At 39.2% G+C, this 19,241-nt stretch overlaps 1 protein-coding gene across 3 annotated transcripts in view; it reads left to right on the top strand.

Moving 5' to 3' along the window:
- ERG (ETS transcription factor ERG) overlaps nt 1-19,241 on the top strand; it is a 177,612-nt gene that overhangs the window by 114,395 nt on the left and 43,976 nt on the right. The window lies entirely within an intron of this gene.

The raw sequence follows: 19,241 nt of genomic DNA, 5'->3' as shown, positions 1-19,241 counted from the left end.
CTGCACCATTTCTCATGGACTCAGCACAAATATATATTTTATGTGTGGTGTGCTTGTATACACTGCAGTACACCCAAATGCCTGGCAAAGACACAGGACTAGGAAAACAACTGGGATGTGCATGTACTTGGACCATTTGGAGCAAGCCAGAAAGTGGAACACAGAGTCTGAGTCTGAGTAAAAGTCATGGTATCAACAAAGTGATGGATGAATGGGTGCATAGACTCTGACAATAGTGGCAAAAACCTCTATCAGCTGCTGCAGCAGCACACCATCTGTTTAACCCCCTCCCTCCGTGTACTGAATCAAACCTGTGCACGATGTGAGCTGTAGCAGAAATGGTGGCAAATATTGTGGTTGCTGGATACATTTTGTCACTTACCCAATCATGTTCCTTGGCTCTGGTTTTAGATTGCTTAGAGCCAGTATGGTATAGTGGTTTGAGTGTTGGAGTACAACTCTGGATACCATGGTTCGAATGCCCCCTCAGCTTAGAATCTCACTGGATGAATCTGGGGAAGTCACACTTTCTCAGACTCAGGAGAAGGAAAGGACAGCCCCCCCCCCATGATAGGCTTGCCTTAGGGACATCCTAAATTGAAGATGACTTGAAGGCACTCAAAAATTATTGGGTTAACTGAGTTTCATCAGAATTTGGACCCATTAACTTTGACTCTCAAATGTCCATTTCCACAATGACCTCCATTTTACATTTCTCTCTACAAGAGAATTCTCAGGACCTGGAGCAGTCCTGGCCTTCTTTGCAAGTCTTGCTTTCCTTACCCCTGCGACATCATAAGGACCCACCCCCACCCTCACCCACCCCGTTACTTCAAAAGATCTGCCCCTCATCTCAGGATTTGATTTAAAATCTCAGGAATTCAGATGCTGCTGGCCTAGTAGCCCTAAGTGAGTATAACATGTAGGCAAATTTAAAAAGAGGGATGTGACAGTTATGATCAGCATGTTAGAGTGGCACAGAAAAGTTACATAAAAATCCAGCATCTAAATACATTGATTTGATCAGAGGAAGGAGGGACGGTGAACTCACATCTCACTCTCTTCTCTCTAAACAATAGTCACTGGAATGTTAAATGAAAACATCTCTTCCTTTTCATTATTGGGCTGAAAGTAAACAATGCTGTGGAATTTGAACAATGCTCTAAAGGTTATTAGTAATTAAAGTGGAGTTTTTTTAAAGTAAGAATTTGACTTAACTGAAAAATATTTTTAAACAAATATGTTTATTATTATGGTAAACAGCAAGTACACTGTTGCACCAGGTATATTAGTGATAAAAAGCCCATAGACGGATATTTCCTGTCTCCATTTCCTATTCTGATACCTCACCAGATCAGAAACTACTATAGAGGAAGTTCTTTCAGTTTGAACTTCCTGTCTGCTAATATCTGATTCATTAAAAATAAGAAATCCGATACTGTTCAATAAAAAAAGTTTGTTAGAAATTTACCTCATTTTTAGATTTGGTGTGCAAAAATGCAAAGCTTTGGTTATTTTTAGATTTCTAGAACTAATGCATAATGACTGTTCTTTTACTGAAACCCTTTGGCTTGTAATGTCCCTCCATCAGTCAGTCTGAAAAAGTAGAATCTCATGCTGACATAAACTAGTCTTCAAGATGCTGCTTGATTCCTTCCCTGCTCCCCCCCCCTTTTCATTGTATGTTGCAGGTTATACTATACTTATAAAATGCTTTTTTGCTTCTATTGTTCAGTATAGGTGCAGTTAGAGATTCTGAAATGTATATTATTGCCACAGAGGTTAAATTAGGAAGAAAGCACAAACACAGTTCATATAAATAAAGTGATTTTTTTTTTTTTACTGGAAGCAGATCTAATACTCTGTTGCATGTCTGAGTCCCACTGAGCAAGAAATTCAGCTACATTGTGCATAAATGTTGTTCTTAAGGAGGATAAATCATAGCCAAATTATCATTTTAGAAGGTAATTCTTCTGTACATTTAAAAAAAAATCAAGTCACAAATAATCAGGGGGTGGGGAGCACCTTAACTACCACATACTGGTTTGTGATCAATCGTGATAATACATTTAAACAGTACAAAAACAGAGGTCAGAAATGTTACAATGTTCATAACTGTCAAATATTTACTCAGCAGTCTATAATAATATTTAAAAACCATATCAAAGTATCCATAAATGTCAACACAAGTAAACAGAAATATTTACTGGGTAGCTTAATAATATTTACCAAGAAGCCTGAGAGCCTATGTGTACTCTAGGAAGTCAGCCTTTACCTAGTTTAACCCAAACATGATTAATGAGCTTTTCCATCATCAAAATATACCAAACTGCATTAATTCATTGACCCCTCCTACCATTAAAGTTGGTTATACAATCCAGAGAATAGTATCATTTAATATTTTTCTCTGGGACTAACCATGAAAAACCTGTTGTGCATAGTAGAAGTCATAGTATTCAAATATGACAACATGATCTGCACTGAGTGTTTTTAATGTTGTTTGTAACAGTTGGCTAGAACTTGCCAGGTGAAGGTTAATTGTGCTCCAGTTAAAGCAGTTCTCTGCACAGATGGGTTATCAGGGCCGAACAGTCATTACAAGACTAATCTCATTTCCGACAAGACTTCCCTTTCCTTCAACTGATTTTGCTCAGACATTGGACCTGTCATCAGCCGTTAAAAAGAAGGGTGGATTACCTCTAGGATATTTAATGCTTATGTGCCATGAAACAATACAAAACGTGTGTCATATCGGCAAAGGACATCTTTAAGAGACAGCACATTTTTATAGCGCTATGGTGAAGGTCGAGATTCATAAACAACTGAAACAATTGTAAAGTTTTGAATCAGCCCTCTTAATGAATGCAGGATGCAAGGAAATTCTTCTACACCATTGAAAATCGCTGCACTCACTCTGAAGCCTATCCTGGCAGTACCCACGATATACAGATTCTTCCAAGAAGGATTTGTGTGGGTTTTTTGCTGTTATCCTGACTTTGCCCCAAACTAAGCAAAGTTGAGAAAAACTCTGGGGTTTCCCAGAAATCTCAGAGTCCTCTTGGGTTTGTTGTGCATGTAGACAGGAGAATTGGGTCACATTTCATCCCATCCAGTTGTCCACATACTAAATGCCACACCATGCCCCTTCCCACTGATGAGCAGCGCAGGGAAAGGGGATAGCCTGTTTTCAGAGCTGCCACTGCTGCTCCCTTACAGACAGGATTTCTGTATAAAGGCTGCCAGGCACACTGTCATGTCTGTTCTGGTCAGAATGGGGCTCCCATGCAATCAGTGAAGAAGAGGTAAAGCAATGTCCCCTCCTGATGTCAGTAGAAGTTACAGTGATGGCCAGGCTGTCATAGGGCACAGCTTGGCCAGTTAGGTGGTGATGATGGCGGCAGCATCAAAGGGCCAGTGAGGTCAATACTGTGTCAGTCCAGCTGGCCCATGTACACATCATGCCGAATTGAGCCTTGTGTGTCATCATCACCATTGTGGTTGGTCTGGGGCCAGTTTGGGGCATAATAGTCTGGACTGTCCCTAGATTAAGTGCCCAGTGTAGATATGCCCTAAATGTGCTCCATAGTGGGGGGCCTGTATGGATCTTGGGGGAGAAAATAGTGGGCAAAAATAGATTGGAGGATATGGTTTTGCATCTAAATGCAGTTTCCCCCACCCAATCTGAAACAGGCAAAACTTGGTAGATTAGTGCACTGGCTTTTATTCCTGTGCTAGGTGTGGGATGTTAATGCACAGGGACAGTTTCTATCACACAGCTCCATCCCTGGGCAGTACTTATCCCATACCCAACCTGGACTTCTCCCGGACCTTTTAAAGAATGGGAAAATCTGGAGTTGTGCAACAGAATCCATCCTTGTGCGTTTACATCCCGCTTCTAGCATGGTAATAAAAGCCGGTGTGCTTATCTCATTGCTTCTAAAAGCAACACAAAGTGATTTCCTCTCACTAAAGCATTACTTCCAGTCACCAGATATGGCATTGGTGTGCTCCACAGTATATTCCAGCCCTTCAGCTGTCATCATAGGTGCCATCCTTACTATTATATGTGGAAATCAGAATTTGAATATAAGCATTTATGGTAATCATTTCTTGTTTTGTGCCTTGAAGTAATTCTTGACTTATCGCAACTCTAAGGTGAACCCAACCATGGGGTTTTCTTGGCAAAATTTGTTCAGAGGAGCCTTGCCTATGCCTTCCTCTGAAGCTGAGGGCGTGTGACTTGCCCAAGGTCACCCAGTGGGTTTCCATGACTGAGCAGGGATTCATACCATCGTCTCCAGAGTCACAGTTCCATGCTCAAACCACTATACTGTGGCTCTTTATGGTAATCACTACAACTTCTTTATTTACAGAGACATAAAGCTGTGAAAAACACTAATCCGTACTAATCATACCATTTACCCCAACCCAGTGATAGCAATACTTAAGGGAAATGTTGCCTTGTCAGTTAATTGAACTGGTTGGTGTTATATAAATAATGAGTGATAATGTTCAGTGGATCACCATTTGAGATAGAGCAGGAGAAGCTTTAGGCAGAGGAGTGCTATAATGGAGCTGAGATCACAGGAGATACATCTTTTTAAAAACAAGCACTTCACTAAACTAGGTATATTTTTGGAGTTCTGATATAACCAAAATAGCACAATTTGGGAAAGCCCCTGACTAATCTGTTCCTTCCGTGTAACTTCAGTAAATTCCAAAACAGAAAACAAAATATTAATGATATCAATTAATAAGCAAGCTATTATGGTTCCACATAACTTCCTGCCATGGCCTCTAGTCAGCAACTATCTTTGCTTCTATAAATTAGGCCTTTCCACCTGTTTAGAAAGTTTCTGGGTATCACAAGAACAAAATTTAAGAGGAAAAGAGAAGAAAGAGGAGTAATCAAGGTCAAGTCCATTTCAGCATAGCTGTTCAGAAATTATTGTGGTCACAAAGGGGGTGGAGGTGAATACCAGGATACAGTACCCAGTGCTTCTCAAGCTATCTGAAATGGAAGATCAACAATTATTCCCCTCCCCCCAAAATGTTCCAGAGACTAGCACCGTATTTGTGTCCATTGGCTATGGTACTATCTACCTTACAATTGCCAATTACCAGGAGAATGGCTTAGGAATCAAAACCAGTCCAGAGACCACCACTTTGAGTATGACTGTTGTGTCTCACTGAAACAGATTATAGCTTAGACAAGCATGTCCACCATTAGCAGGGCTAGTGTTTGAGTGAGACCAAAGAATTGTTATTGTCACTAATTAAAGTGGTGAGAATACATTTGTGAAATCCAGAGTTATCATATACATCCAGCCTAAAATGTTATTTAATGTTATTAAATTTTAATCTAAGCCATATTTTCAAATTAATAACATACAAACATGATATGTTGCCAGTATTTATTTATTCACAACTTTTAAAATATCCTACCTAATTATGAAAAGCCTTTAGTACCTGATGAGAAGCAATGACAGTTTATCCAAGTATGAAAAGGTAAGTAAACCTGTACAGTCAGTATCTGGTGAGCAGAAAAGACTTCTCGTAACTCTTAGCCAGTATTGGTTTTTTAGTTATCTAGGCCCATTACAGGGGTTCTTAACCTTTTCATTAGCACTGATGCTCTTTACATATCTCTTTGTTGTTCACCGCCCTGGTTTTTAGAAGGGCGGTATACAAATAAAGTTTTTATTATTATTATTATATTTATTGTTGCTATGGACTACCAAAACTCAAGATTTAGAAGGTATCATTTATTTATTTATTTGCTCATCAAGGATCTTCAGATTTTAAGTGAAATGAGAAATAATTAAATCCTATTTTGCTTGATGGGCGTGCATATGTGCATGCATGAAATGCAGAGGAATAAATGTTGCTTCTCATTCCTCTACCCCATATACTACTTTCATGGACTGGGGGGGGGGGGGTTCCTGAAGGCAGAGCCACACACATGCAAATGAGTGCATACACCTACATGCATGGCTCACATAAACATCCAGAGCACACTTCCCTCTGCTGTAGAACTACAGTACTGTTGTTCCTGCTGCTCCTGCTGGCTACTCCTGCCTGCCCACTCACTCACCTACCTGCCTTTTGCCAGCTGTCTTTGCCTCCAATGCTGTGCACACAGCAGCCCCCATAGACTGTTATTCTGTATAGCACACTTTTTTCACTCCAGTGGAAAGAGATGGGTGGGAATGAAGGAAGAGAGCCAGCAAATGAGGGGGGATATCTGCTAGGGCCGTGGGGACCTGTTTGCCATGAGGGCATCTTCTTGCCCTTTTCTTTCAGAGTTCCTGGAGGAACTAAAGACGAAACAGCCAAGGAAAAGAGGGCTAGGAAGGTGAAAGAAAGACACACAGAGAGAGAGAGAGAGCAGGGAGGCAGAGCTGTGCTATTGCTGCTTGGGCTAGTGAGAGTAATGGAATCTTCTCTCTCCTCTTCCCCCTCTTTCTCTTTTTCATTCTCCACTTTTCATCATAAGCTTGAGCCTAAGAGGCCTTGGGAGGGTGAAAGGAGAAGAGTTGGTCTACAAGGACCTCCTGTGAGGAAATCTCATACCCACATGGGTCCGCAGGCCATAGGTTAAGAACTTCTGGTTTAGAATAATTGTTGTATCATATGATCCACTTTCAGTTCACCCTCAACTTTTGCACAGACGGATTGACGTTTTCCTCTACCACATTCTGATACATTGCAGAATTTATGGTTGTGTCATGGCTGTGATGGCAAGCTGTCCAAAGCCTGAAATAACAAACCATAGCTAAATCATATCATTTCTGTCTCTGTGTTTAGGATCAGATTCTTCTGTCTGAACTCAGCATTTCTTTTTTAACCAACAAAATCTTCCATTGAAACCAAGTTCTATCTTTGACTCACCTGTCCAGAGTACATTGTTCCAGAATTCCTAGCAATCAAATACACCATCTTTAGCAAATGTCAGAAAGATCACAATGTTCTTTTTAGAAAGCAGTGTTTTCTTCCTGGCTATACCTCCCAGGAATACAATTTTTGTTTAGTCTTTTCCTGATTGTTGAGTCATGGACATTCAAGAGTGACTTGCAGACACTTGGATGTTACTCACGGGTTCCTTATGACTTTCTGGATGATGTAGTGGTTTGTTTATGGAGGAATTTTGGGAGGACAACCACTCCTGGGTAGGATGACTATGATCTTAATTTTTTTCACTTGTACATAGTCAAATGGAAAATCTCCAATTCTTAGAAATTATTTTAAAAGTGATTTACAGCAATAATGGCTTTTCTGAGACCCTCAGACATTATATGTTTCCACATAACCATATGATGAAGACTCAGCTCACAAAGTTTCTCACCCTTTTTATATGGTAGGGTCTCTGTGACCTGTAGGTCTTTCTAAGTACCATAACACCTGATTTTAATTATTCTCTTTAAATTAGCTGATGCAACCAGGGGTAATTCACTTTTGCATCTCATCTGACTTTTACACACTCATTGCTAATTTATGCATCACTTCATTTCACAAGTAATGAAACTGGCTAACATAAACCATTTGGGTTATTTCTTAAAAGGTTTGGTTTCAGTTGATGAAAGCTACCATGATAAAACTATGAAATTTCCATCTGTACTGCATTTGTACTGCAGAAAGAATGCAGTTTGATGCCACTTTAACTGCCATGTCTCAATGTTATGTAATCCTGGGGTCTGTAATTTTGTGAGATATTTAGCCTTTTCTGTCAGAAAGCTCTTGTGCCACAACAAACTACAAATCCCAGGATTCAGTGGGAATGAGCAATGGCAGCTAAAGCAGCATCAAATTGCATTAACACTGTAGAATGGCAGCAGCCCAAGATACCCCAGGAAAAAAAGGAAGAGGGTTCATACTGCCATTTCAGAGTGAGGCACTCTTTTGAACCATTTGTCAACCCTGTTAAGACAATAGTTGGCTCAGATCTTGTATATATGAACCAACAGTCAGCAGATTTTCATTGTAACATTTTGTGCCATGGGAGGGGAATAAAAAAGGTAGTGTCCCCATAGATTTGTTTACAGATTCATGTTATGCAAATTACTCTTAAAAACCTGGAGCCAAGGTAGATACTGTAGTAGCTGAATATTCAGATGGCAAGTACTGAGTTATTTAGCATGCTCAAGACCCATGTGATCATAAAGATGAGAAAAGACAACCCAAGCAACCAAAATCATCCTTATGAGAAAGAGTTACAGTAATCTTTTTTAAAAAAATATTTTTAGTTCAGAGGAGATAAAACTGAGCTTGGCTGACATGGTATTAGTTTATAAAATTATGAATGGTGTAGAAACAGTATTTTAATTTTTTCTGTTCTTCCTCCTTCCCCAACAAGCTTAGCAGGCAGTAGCTTTAAGACTTTGTACAACTTAACAGCATGACTTCAATAAGGAATTCAACTCTCACAAAGGATAGATGTATTGGTAATTATCACCGGTGATAACCATACTATGTTTCTCTAAATCAGAAGTTGGAAAATGAGTCTTTGGACTACAGCTCCCAAAATTTAAAGAACTTTGGGATTATTGTTGATTATAAATGAACATGACCAAGTAGTAGTGATGTTTCAGTACAGAAGGCAAATAATATTTTAGCCTGCATTAATAGAACCATTATTTCCAAGACGAAGGAAGTAATAGTTCCATTATATTCTGCACAAGTCAGACCTCATCTGGATTGCTCCTCTCAGTTCTGGGCATCTTATTTTATAAAGGATATCAACATGCTGCAGTAGGTTCAGATAAGAGGAAATGTTGATGGAGCTGGGCATTTTCAGCATGGTAAGGCAACTGAGGTGACATGATTACCTTCTTTAAATAATTCAAGGACTGCCACAGAAAGGATGGGGTAAGTTTGATCTTTGCTGCCCCAGAGGGTAGGACCAGGTCTAATGTGTTTTTTTTAATTCCAGGAAGGTAGATTTTCATTAAACATTATAAGAAACTTCTTAACATGAGAGTGGTTTGACAATGGAAGTAATTGCCTAGAGAAGCATCGAATTCTCTGGGCATCTTCCAAAAGAGGCTGGACAGCTATCTTCTGGGGATTTTCTAATGTGATCCTGCACTGAACAGGGGGTTGAACTTAATGGTCTATGGAACACTTTCCAATTTACAGGTATTTCAATCTCCCAGTCAGCAATGCAGTCCATCAATGGGTATAGTGAATATGGATTTGGGAGAGTTGTAGTTCAAAACGTAAGTTTGTTTTGAATTCCAGTTGCTAAGGGATAAAAAGGGGGATCCTGTAACCTTCCTGTTGTGTTTGTGTGCTTTTCAAATACTGTCCACTGTTGGAAACAGGATACTAAAATAGATGGACTCTTGGTGAGATCTAGCAGAGCTCCTTTTATGTCCTTATTTTGCAGATTTATACTAAGCTTCACTGCCAGGCATGCAAGGCTAAATATTATTTTTCAATGAACATCTGAACGGAAGCAACCCTGGCACATCTCCAACTTATTGTGTAAAGTCTATGTTCTGTGTAACAGGGGATAAAGGCTTTAAATGTTTTCCTTGGCTAGATTTGTGGTCTGATGTTTTATAAGGCACAGGTTAAAATACATCTTGAATACCCTTAGTGGAACTTACTTCTCTAAGGTATGCAATCATTTTCTTATTTTCTTTAGCAATTAAAGAAATACAGGGCAAACTTTCCCCCCATAACTACTTTTTAGATGTAGTGCATGTCTTAAATTTTTATGATTTTACTATAAAAACTAAAATTCTCATAGATTAGGGTGTTGTGACTATGTTTGACTATGAAGATTTACTTATTTACTTATCGCCGTTGTTGTTGTGAGCGTTCAAGTAGTTTCCAACTTAAGGCAACCCTGAGGTGAACCTATAATAGATTTTTCTTGGCTAGTTTCTTTAGAGGGGGTTTGCCATTTCCAACCTTGGAGGCTGAGAGAGGATGACTTGCCAAAGATCACCCAATGAGTTTCCATAGCCAAGCAGGGATTTGAATCCTGGTCTCCACAATCATAGTGATCAAGCCATTATACCATGGTGGTGCTCTACATTGGCCTGAGTCAGAGTCAGAAATGAATTGAAAGCAGATAACAACAATATCCTATGATGCAATTGAACTGTTGCAATCCACATTGACAGAGTCAACTCTAGTGCTAATCAACGTATATCAACAGATATGGAAAACAAAACAATGGCAAACAGATTGGAAGCGATCAATATACATCCCCATGCACAAAAAGGGAGACACAAGAGACAGCAGCAACTATAGGGCCATAGCACTGATCTCCCACACAAGCAAAATCATGCTCAAAATTTTGCAACCTAGACTCCAAACATTCATGGAGAGAGAAATTCCAGAGGTTCAAGCGGGATTCAGGAAAGGAAGAGGCACTACGAACCATATTGCAAACATACGATGGCTAATGGAGTGCACCAGGGAATTTCAAAAGAAAATCATCATGTGCTTTATAAACTATAGCAAAGCCTTTGGCTGCATTGATCATGAAAGGCTATAGAATGCCCTTAAAGACATGGAAATGCCAACACATCTGATAGTCCAGATGAGGAACCTTTACAAGAGGCTAGTGTCAGAGCAGAACATGGAAAACCAGAATGGTTCCCAATTGGCAAAAAGATCAGAAAAGGCTGCATCCTTTCACCCTATCTGTTCAACTTGTATGCAGAACATATTATAAGAAAAGCAGACTTGGACACAGAAGAAGGAGGAGTAAAAATAGGAGGAATTAATATCAACAATCTAAGATATGCAGATGACACCATGGTACTAGCAGAAAACGTCAAAGATCTAGAACACCTACTAAGGAAGACCAAAGAAGAAAGTGCAAAGGCAGGTTTAATGGCCTGGGACAGACCACTCCAAAAGGGCGGCCTACCAGCGGCCTATTTCTCTCCATAGGGATGCTGCAGCCACCAAACCATGCAGCGTCCCTCCGGTGTAAAAAGAACCTGGAAAAACTGGGTTCTTTTTGAGCTGCTGGGCAGACGTCACAAGTGAGCCAATGGTGCACTTGTGACATAAGCGACGGCAGCTATGTGTATATGCTGTGTGTCACTTACGTCAAAATGTCGGCACCCATGTACATGCGATGCCGCCATTAGTCTGCCGCCACTCTGTACTAGGGTTAGGGACCGTGCGGTTGGTGCATGGTCCCTAACCCTAGAATCGGCGGCGGCACGGCGCTTTGGGACCGTCTGACCCACGCCAATGTTGAACAAAAGAAAACAAAAATAATTACCACCGAGGACCTTCACAAGTTGATGTGTCATCCATAGGGTGTGTGTATGATGTCGTGTGTGTAACTTGAGGGTGACCAGATCACCTAACCACAAAGGAGAACAAGGAATGGCAAAATGTAAGACATTCAAGAAACATGCAGGACATTACACAATAAAAGCTAAAAACACTAATATAAATATAATTTCATGCTTCTTGGTTATGCTCAAAATGGAAGGCATTCTGCAATTACTCCTGGATGGAAGGCTGAAATGTAGGACATATCCTGGGAAAGGAGGACATCTGATCATCCTGTGTAACATACACTAGTAAATTTTATCAGTTTTTTTCTCTTTGGACTGTTAATGTACAAGCTGTATTCATTACACTAAAACCAAGCTGTTTATCATCCAGAGAGATTTACTGGTTTCTAGCCCAGTGTTGTTCCTGGAAGCTCAAAACGCTTAGTGTGCTACAGTTGGGCTTCTGGGTGATTTTAAAACCTCAAAGGCTTTGAAATCATTCACAACATGCCTGCTGTATAGCTACAGTTACACATCTCTTCCCATTTTACTTGTAAAGTTCCTCTTTCCTCCTCCCCCTCACTTCAGGTCTCTTGGCAAAACCAAAACAGCAGGTTCTTTCTTCTTGGTACATTGCATTGTGCTGTGGAAGTGGGTCGCTTGGAGTTCACACTTCGTTTTCCTGCTGTTTTTCTGGGAAGTTGGCTGTGGTGCAAAAGATATGGGAATAATTTGTAGGAAATGGGTTTGTTTAGGGAAGCAATAAAAGAGCAACTGCTTGCAGGCCTTCTAAATGTAGGTGTTAAAGCACAACAGTGCTCATTGTAAGTAGCCTGAAGAAAATTACTGGTTCTTTGAGCACCAAATTTTTATTATTTTTTTAAAAAAATTACTTTGTTTTCTGACTTTTCTTCTTTGCTTTTTAAGAATAGAAAATAAACACAATAGAGAGTATTTGTCTTTAAATATATCTTTTAAAATGTATATGATGACAGAAATCCAGTTAGTCTCAACTAGAGTAGAATTCTTGAATCAAAGGAGATATTGCAAGTCAACATTTATTTAAGTTCCAGTGATCCAAATGAGTTTACTCTGTTGGAACTAACAACTGGACTTGGAGATGAGCAAACTGTGGCCTATGGCCCACATGCAGCCCAAAGAAATTTTATGCCCCAAGTATCCCAGTGTCTTCCCAAATTGAGGGTGCCCTCAAATGGCCAATGATGTCTTCAGCTACAGAGACATTCTTATTTATTTTGCCTTGTTTAGGGGCTTTGGGAGCCCCACTTGCCTTTTTTAAGGCTCATGGAGTCTTTCTTCTGGGCAACAAAGGCCTTTGTTGAGAACAGAAAATAGCCAGAATGGGAAGCGTGTTCACTTTCTGGATTGAAAAAAGATCTGCACAGGCTTTTTAAATAGACAATGAAGGAACATCTGAAAATGAGGCAAAATGGCTAGTTGAACCCTCCTGCCCAAGGCTTTAGTATGCTATTGGCTATTTGGGGTCAAAAATTAATTTCAAGGATGTTCCAATTTGGAGGAAACAGAAAGAGTGACAGTCAAGCAGTGCAACCCTCCATGGCCTACAGGTCCTCAGCTCTCACAGTGCCCACCCAATTTATCTGGTGCTATTTGTAAATAAAGAGGAGGAGGAGGAGGTTTTTTAAAACTAGCAGCTTTTTAAAAATAATGCAATAGTTATTATTTTGCATTCTTGTTGTGTTGTATCTGTACTCTTAGCTATGACACAGCTCTTACAACCCAAATCAAGTACCTGAATAACTTCCCAATATAAAAACCCTTCTTCTATATGGAATGCTAATACGCCAAGTTTGGGTGTGTTGTGTGTTTTTTTTTGAAGTGTGGGAACAATATTTTTTAAAAGCAATTTTTAAAAAAGGTGAGCTTCACCTCAACCTCACTCTAAACTACATTAAGTAGTACAGTGGGCCCTTTGCTGGGGTTTGATCCCAGGATCCTCTGTGAATAGCAAACTCTGTGAATACTCAAGTCATTATATACAATGGCACAGTAAAATGATGCTTCTTATATAAAATGGCAAAATTCAGGTTTGCTTATTGGAATTTATTTATTTGGGGGAATATTTTCAAGCCATGGATGCTTTAATCCATGGATATGGAGGGCCAACTGTATAGTGAAGAGTCATCTTTTTTCTATTTATATAAACAGTTTAGCAGTACTTTACATTTCTATACCACTTCATAGTGAACTAAGCACTCTCTAAGTGGTCTACAAATGAATTAGCCAATTCTTCTGAACAATCTCATTTTATTGACCTGCAAAAGGATGGAAGGTGGAGTCAACCTGGAGCCCTGCAGAACTGAACTCACAATGTTGTGGCTGCAGTACAGATATTTAACCACTGTGCCACCAGGGCTCATGATATATGCTAAACATGCTTTTAGATCCTGGTTTGTTTTGAATGAAACAAACAGTTGTGCATATTTTGATGTAACAAAGATCTAGTCAACATTCCATCCATAAGGTTTCAACTTCTCTTATCTACAGAAGTAGAAACAAACACATTCAATCATTCCTGTTACAATAAACCATGGTTTGTGATGTATGAAACCAGGTTTCTCTCATGCATATAAATCAGATCTTAAACTGGCAACCACTGGCAGGCTGTTTTTTGGTTTGGTCATAAGTGGTAGTGATAGGACTACACTCAGCCTTTTTTTAAAAAAAAAAAGAAGAAGAAAACTGTGTACAGTCATGTACATTTGTGAGTTAAGCATTCAAAGATTTAATTTTTTTTGCAGACTATTGTATTTGCCACTGCCGCTGCCCTATATGCAACTTTTTAAAAAAGTTCTCTTTAGACATTTCTTCCAGAAGATCTAGAAATTCCTATAGAAGCATTCTCTCAGGGAAAAAAAATAGCAGGCTTATATTTTCAATTTCTCCACTTTCGTGGGGATCCTGCACCCCAATCTCTGCAAAAGTTGACATCCAACTGTATAGCTTTATTGTATTTTTATATTATATATTTATTTAATTTTTAAAATTAAAAAATACTCTTCACACACCCCCACACCCCCTGAGAGACATATTTCGCCAACATTGTAAGTACCCACAAACCATTTTAGTGCCGGTAGAGCCTTCCTTTCCAAAACTGATAGTGATCAAAAATTCATAGAAAGTTGGGGGGGGCTGTTTTTTTATATGGGTTTTGCATACGATACCTGAAGAATTCCCTTTCCCTCTGTTTTACTACATCTTTTTTAAAGAGCATAACTCTTGCACACATTTTGAAGTAGGAAACATGTAACTAGCAGTCTAAAGGAAGAACCTTATGGCTACTCAGAGGTTTTTCTTTTAGATGAACAACCCACATCATCTAAAGCAGGGGTAGGCAACCTTTTTGAGCCGGGGGCTGGGTTGCTGTCCCTCAGACAACTGGGGGGCCGAAGCCAAATAATAAATAATTAAATAATTTTTAAAAAATTTAAATAAATAAATAAACCGGGACAAATGTAGGACAAAATTTTCAAATGCTGGACACTTTTTTTTAAAAAAGTGGAGGACATGTGAAAAAATTTGCTGATTTTTAAAAAAATGTTAATATAAATGCATGTTTCTGAGGCTTCTATAGACAATTGCCCCTGCGCGTGAGAGGCCAAAGGCCCCGGCGGCAATCAGCGGCAGGACCGGGCTGGGGCCGGTCTCAAGGCCTTGCCGGGCCGCATCCGGCCCACGGGCCGCAGGTTGCCTACCCCTGATCTAAAGCTAAGGAAATTATTGCATGTGCATTTTTTTTTCCTGATCTGGGCATGGGATGAGATCGGCCTGCCAGAAGTCCTTCTGGTGTACAGTAAAATAGGTGATATCCCCATCCCGTTCCCTTCCCGCTTCCTCCCGTTCCGCACTGGGCCCATTCCCCAGGTCCCATGTGATGAGGTCCAGAATGTAAAACAATTCCAGTATTCCGCTTTTTCACAAAGGAATCAAAGCAGATTCCAATAGTATAAATAAAACATCAGACAATTAAAAATTACAATTAAAAAACCCCCAAAACCCCAACCCTCCCCCCAATCATAAAAATAGTGATCAACCCATAAAAAGAGATTAAACATCCAAAAATTTAAAACTATCCAATAGAAATACATTAAAATTTCAGGCAGTGAGTGCCCCCACATGGGGAGGATAGATTTTTCTCTCTGCCAAAACTCTGTGGAATCTTGACTATTAGCACTACCCCTATTAGAATCCCAGGACAGGATCTTCTTGTGTTCTGTCATCTGTGGGTGCTGTATTTTCTAAGTATTCTGTATATTTGCTATGTGTTTTATATGCATTTTCATGTGTCTATTCATAGAAGATTAGCTTTTAAATATCAGGCCTTACTAAGGATCCTGCCTAGACCTTGCAATGTTCCATTGACATGATCTGAAGTTATGAGTTAGGCATATGGTGATTAGGAGAGAGCCTTCTCAGTTGTGACTCCCTGTATTTGAAATTCCTGTTCTAGAGCTATGTTTTAATTCAACCTTTTCAGTGAGAGGCAAAAAATACTTAATTTTATTTTCTCAGGCCTCTTAACACATTTCATAGTGTGCACCCAAATTGATTAAAAACACCAGAAAGTCTCACATTGTGATTCAGTTCTTATCAATTTTATTTTGGAGATTATACAATCACCCTTCCTTTTTCATGGGGGATCTGTACCAGACCCCCCCACACACACAAATAAAAAAAAATCAGTGCATATTCAAGCCCTATTGGCTTGAATGGAGCTGAGCTTGCACGGGGGTGTGCAAGCGTGTTCCCATGACACATGCCCCATTGTAACTCCCTCCATTCACCCCCGCAGATAATCGAGCGGTGTGGATTCCAAGTCTGCAAGAATGGAGGGAGGACTGTATGTACTGCTTATTCCAAAATATTTTTATCTGTTCCTGGTACAGAGTGTTTTTTTATACCAGCTCCCCAGGTCAGTTGATTTTAACCCAATATAATGGCCCCTTTCACACCAGCACTTTTGCCCTGGGTAGATTCAGGCAAATTCAGGAAGCCAATACCCAATCTGTCCAGAATTGATGTTCCCACTACCCTTTACCCTGATCAAACTCCCTGGTGCAAATTACCCCGCTTGAAGTTCGCACTTCAAAAATAGTGATAAAAGATGGAGCCTCCTTATAGTTCATTGTTGTCAGTCAAATGATTTTCATATTCACTTCCACTGTCGTTAGTGGTGACATGTCTGGTATCTGCTGCAGCATTTCGTCAATGGCATGGATGCTTTCCCCCCTTTTTAAAAAAATCTAGCAGCAATGTTTGCATATTCTATCAGTTTGTCAAAAAAAAAAAAAAAGCAACACCGGTCCCCGCAATATCTGAGCAAAACTTTTATTTTGGCTGCAGTTAACAAATGTTAGCACAAGCATTCGCATATCCCATCAAAAAATTAAAAATAATTTTAAAAAAGCAAAGTGACCAGTGCAAGAGGGCAGGCATGTTCCACTCTGCTCACCCTCTGACCTTTATCCCTCCCCATAAATGACCCGATCAGTTCCCATTGGCCAGCACCATGAAAGAAATGGGTTTTCTGAAAAGAAACGAGGGAAAATCTGATATCGCTGAGGAGAATTTGCCCCTGGTCGGGTGTGCAAAACTCCAATCCGGATGTGCAAAAAGTGGCACCAGTTGGAACAACCCAGTTATAAACTGATTTACAATTCGATGGATAATGTAGTGTGAATAGTCCCAAAATTGGAAAAAACAGGAACAAAATCTGGGACTTTCACATCAGTCTGGACATGCCCATAGTTGCTTTTAACTTTCTCTTCCATTGTTCGTGGTTGTTGTTGTTGTTGCATGCTTTCAAGTCATTTCTGGCTTATGGTGACCCTAAGGTGACCCTATCACAAGGTTTTCTGGAGCTGAAAGTATGTGACTCACCAAAAGTCACCCAGTGGGTTCCCATGGCTGAGCAGGGAATCAAATCCTAATCTCCAGAGTTGTAGTCCAGTGCTCAAATCACTACACCATGCTGGCTATTAATTAGTTGTGGCTTTGGCTCTTTGTGATTACTGAGGTATTTTGTTCTTTAATATGTAGCAGTATTATATGGAAGGGCAGGCTATAAACTGAGAAAATGAATAAATATATATTTTGCTTCCAAATTAAAGCAGTGTCTTGGCTGAGCCTAAAGTGACAATTTTAAATCAGTGAGTTATATTTTCCAAACTTGCAAATATATATATATATGGATGTAAAGACAACATCTGTCTTTCTTGCTTTTCATGACAAAAGTTTTTGCTGTTCATCTGCTCTGTAATGAATATAGTACGTGGCACTTTATCTAATGTGATAAATTAGTTTCACTGAAGTAGAATATATTCCAGATGTGTGGGAACTCTTGACACAGGTGCTTGTATTTTCAGATTTGTTATCTGGACACATACTGGCCATTTTCACAAGTAATCCTTAAATTGTAGTGTATGTGTTGCATTTTATACATATATAGTTCATATCTAAATCCTAGATGGCTAGAATACATTGGATTAAAAAAAAACTATCTTCCACTTTCTGTACTACATAAACACTATTCACACATGTTGAATCTTGATTGTCTCAATAAAGATATCACTTTGTGGATTTTAGATGATCTTGTACTTTGCTATATGGCCAACATAGCTGCCACTGGATATGATAACACATGATAATTTGAAGAACATTCTTTGTATTACTTGTGGAGATGACTAGTATTGCAGACTTATTGTTCAAGGACATAGCTGTGTTAGTCTGGAAAATCAGTATGCAAAGGGATCTTGTAGCACTTTTGAGACTAACGGAAAGAAAGAAATTGGTAGCATGAGCTTTCATAGACGAGCCAAACATGAATCTGTGGAAGTAGGCTCAAGTCTATGAAAGTTCATGTTACCAACTTCTTTCAGTTTGTCTCAAAGATGCTACACCATCCCTTTGCATATGGCCTTATTGCTGTTTGGTAATAGTGGGGGAATGGGGAACGTATGCAATATTTGATTTCATGTCAATTTAATATAATTACATTTCACCTCATTCTGATGAAGTCCAATACATGGAAAAGTTATGTCACACATTTATTTATAAGTAAATATTTGCTTTATTGATTTGTAAATATATATGCAGTAAATAGACATTAATGCTTAAATATCTCAGCTTGGGTAATTTTTTTAAAAAAATAAATCTCCCCATAAGGCACCTACATCAATGAAGAAACTTCACATTTTTTAGTTTGCTGATGTCTAGTGTTACTCATAACTGAAAGGCTTTCACAAGCTCTGAAATAGCCTTGTGCTTCAAAAATGTGTATGAATGACAGTACAAAGAGTAAACCACAACAATTCATTTTGGGAGTGCTTCACAAGGAAAGAACTGAAATAATACATTTTTCATAATGGAGAGACACATCTGCAGCATCTGTTCCTGTTTAGTTAACACCTTCAGTCAAAAGATTTGGATTTTTTTCCCTAGACAACAAAGGAATCCATCCTGTTCAGTCAGAATTTGTAATGCAGAATAATTTCAAATACTGTACTTGATTTGCATGCTTTTTTGTTCTTCAGCTATTTGTTTGGTGGACTCTTTAATCACTGAGGAAGTTTTTATAGGGTTTGTTGTTGCTGCTGCTGGGGAGGGACAGGTTTTTGTCCAACCTCTAAAACTGTTGCACAGTGTAGTTCAGAAGTTTGGTATACACTGGAATAAATTTTTGCTAAAGTCTAGATTGCCAAGCAGATAATGTCAAACATATATTGAACATATCAGAGATTTCAGTGAAGTTCATTAGACTTGGGCACAGATTTTAATTTGTGGGACTCAGATGACTCAAGTAATAAAGAACCCCATATATGTATACCATATTATTATTATCTTTGCTTTTCTTCCTGTCAATTCAATGCAGACCAGCAGCCCATGGCTTCATTCTGCAGAATACCTAGTCCTGGGCTGTGCCACACAGTGAAAATATGCCTGTCCAAATAG

Source organism: Sceloporus undulatus, chromosome 3 (genome assembly GCF_019175285.1).
Source record: "Sceloporus undulatus isolate JIND9_A2432 ecotype Alabama chromosome 3, SceUnd_v1.1, whole genome shotgun sequence".
Classification (NCBI taxonomy): Eukaryota; Metazoa; Chordata; class Lepidosauria; order Squamata; family Phrynosomatidae; genus Sceloporus; species Sceloporus undulatus.
The sequence above is the reverse complement of the archived record's forward strand: the minus strand, read 5'-3'. Positions and strand labels throughout refer to the sequence as shown.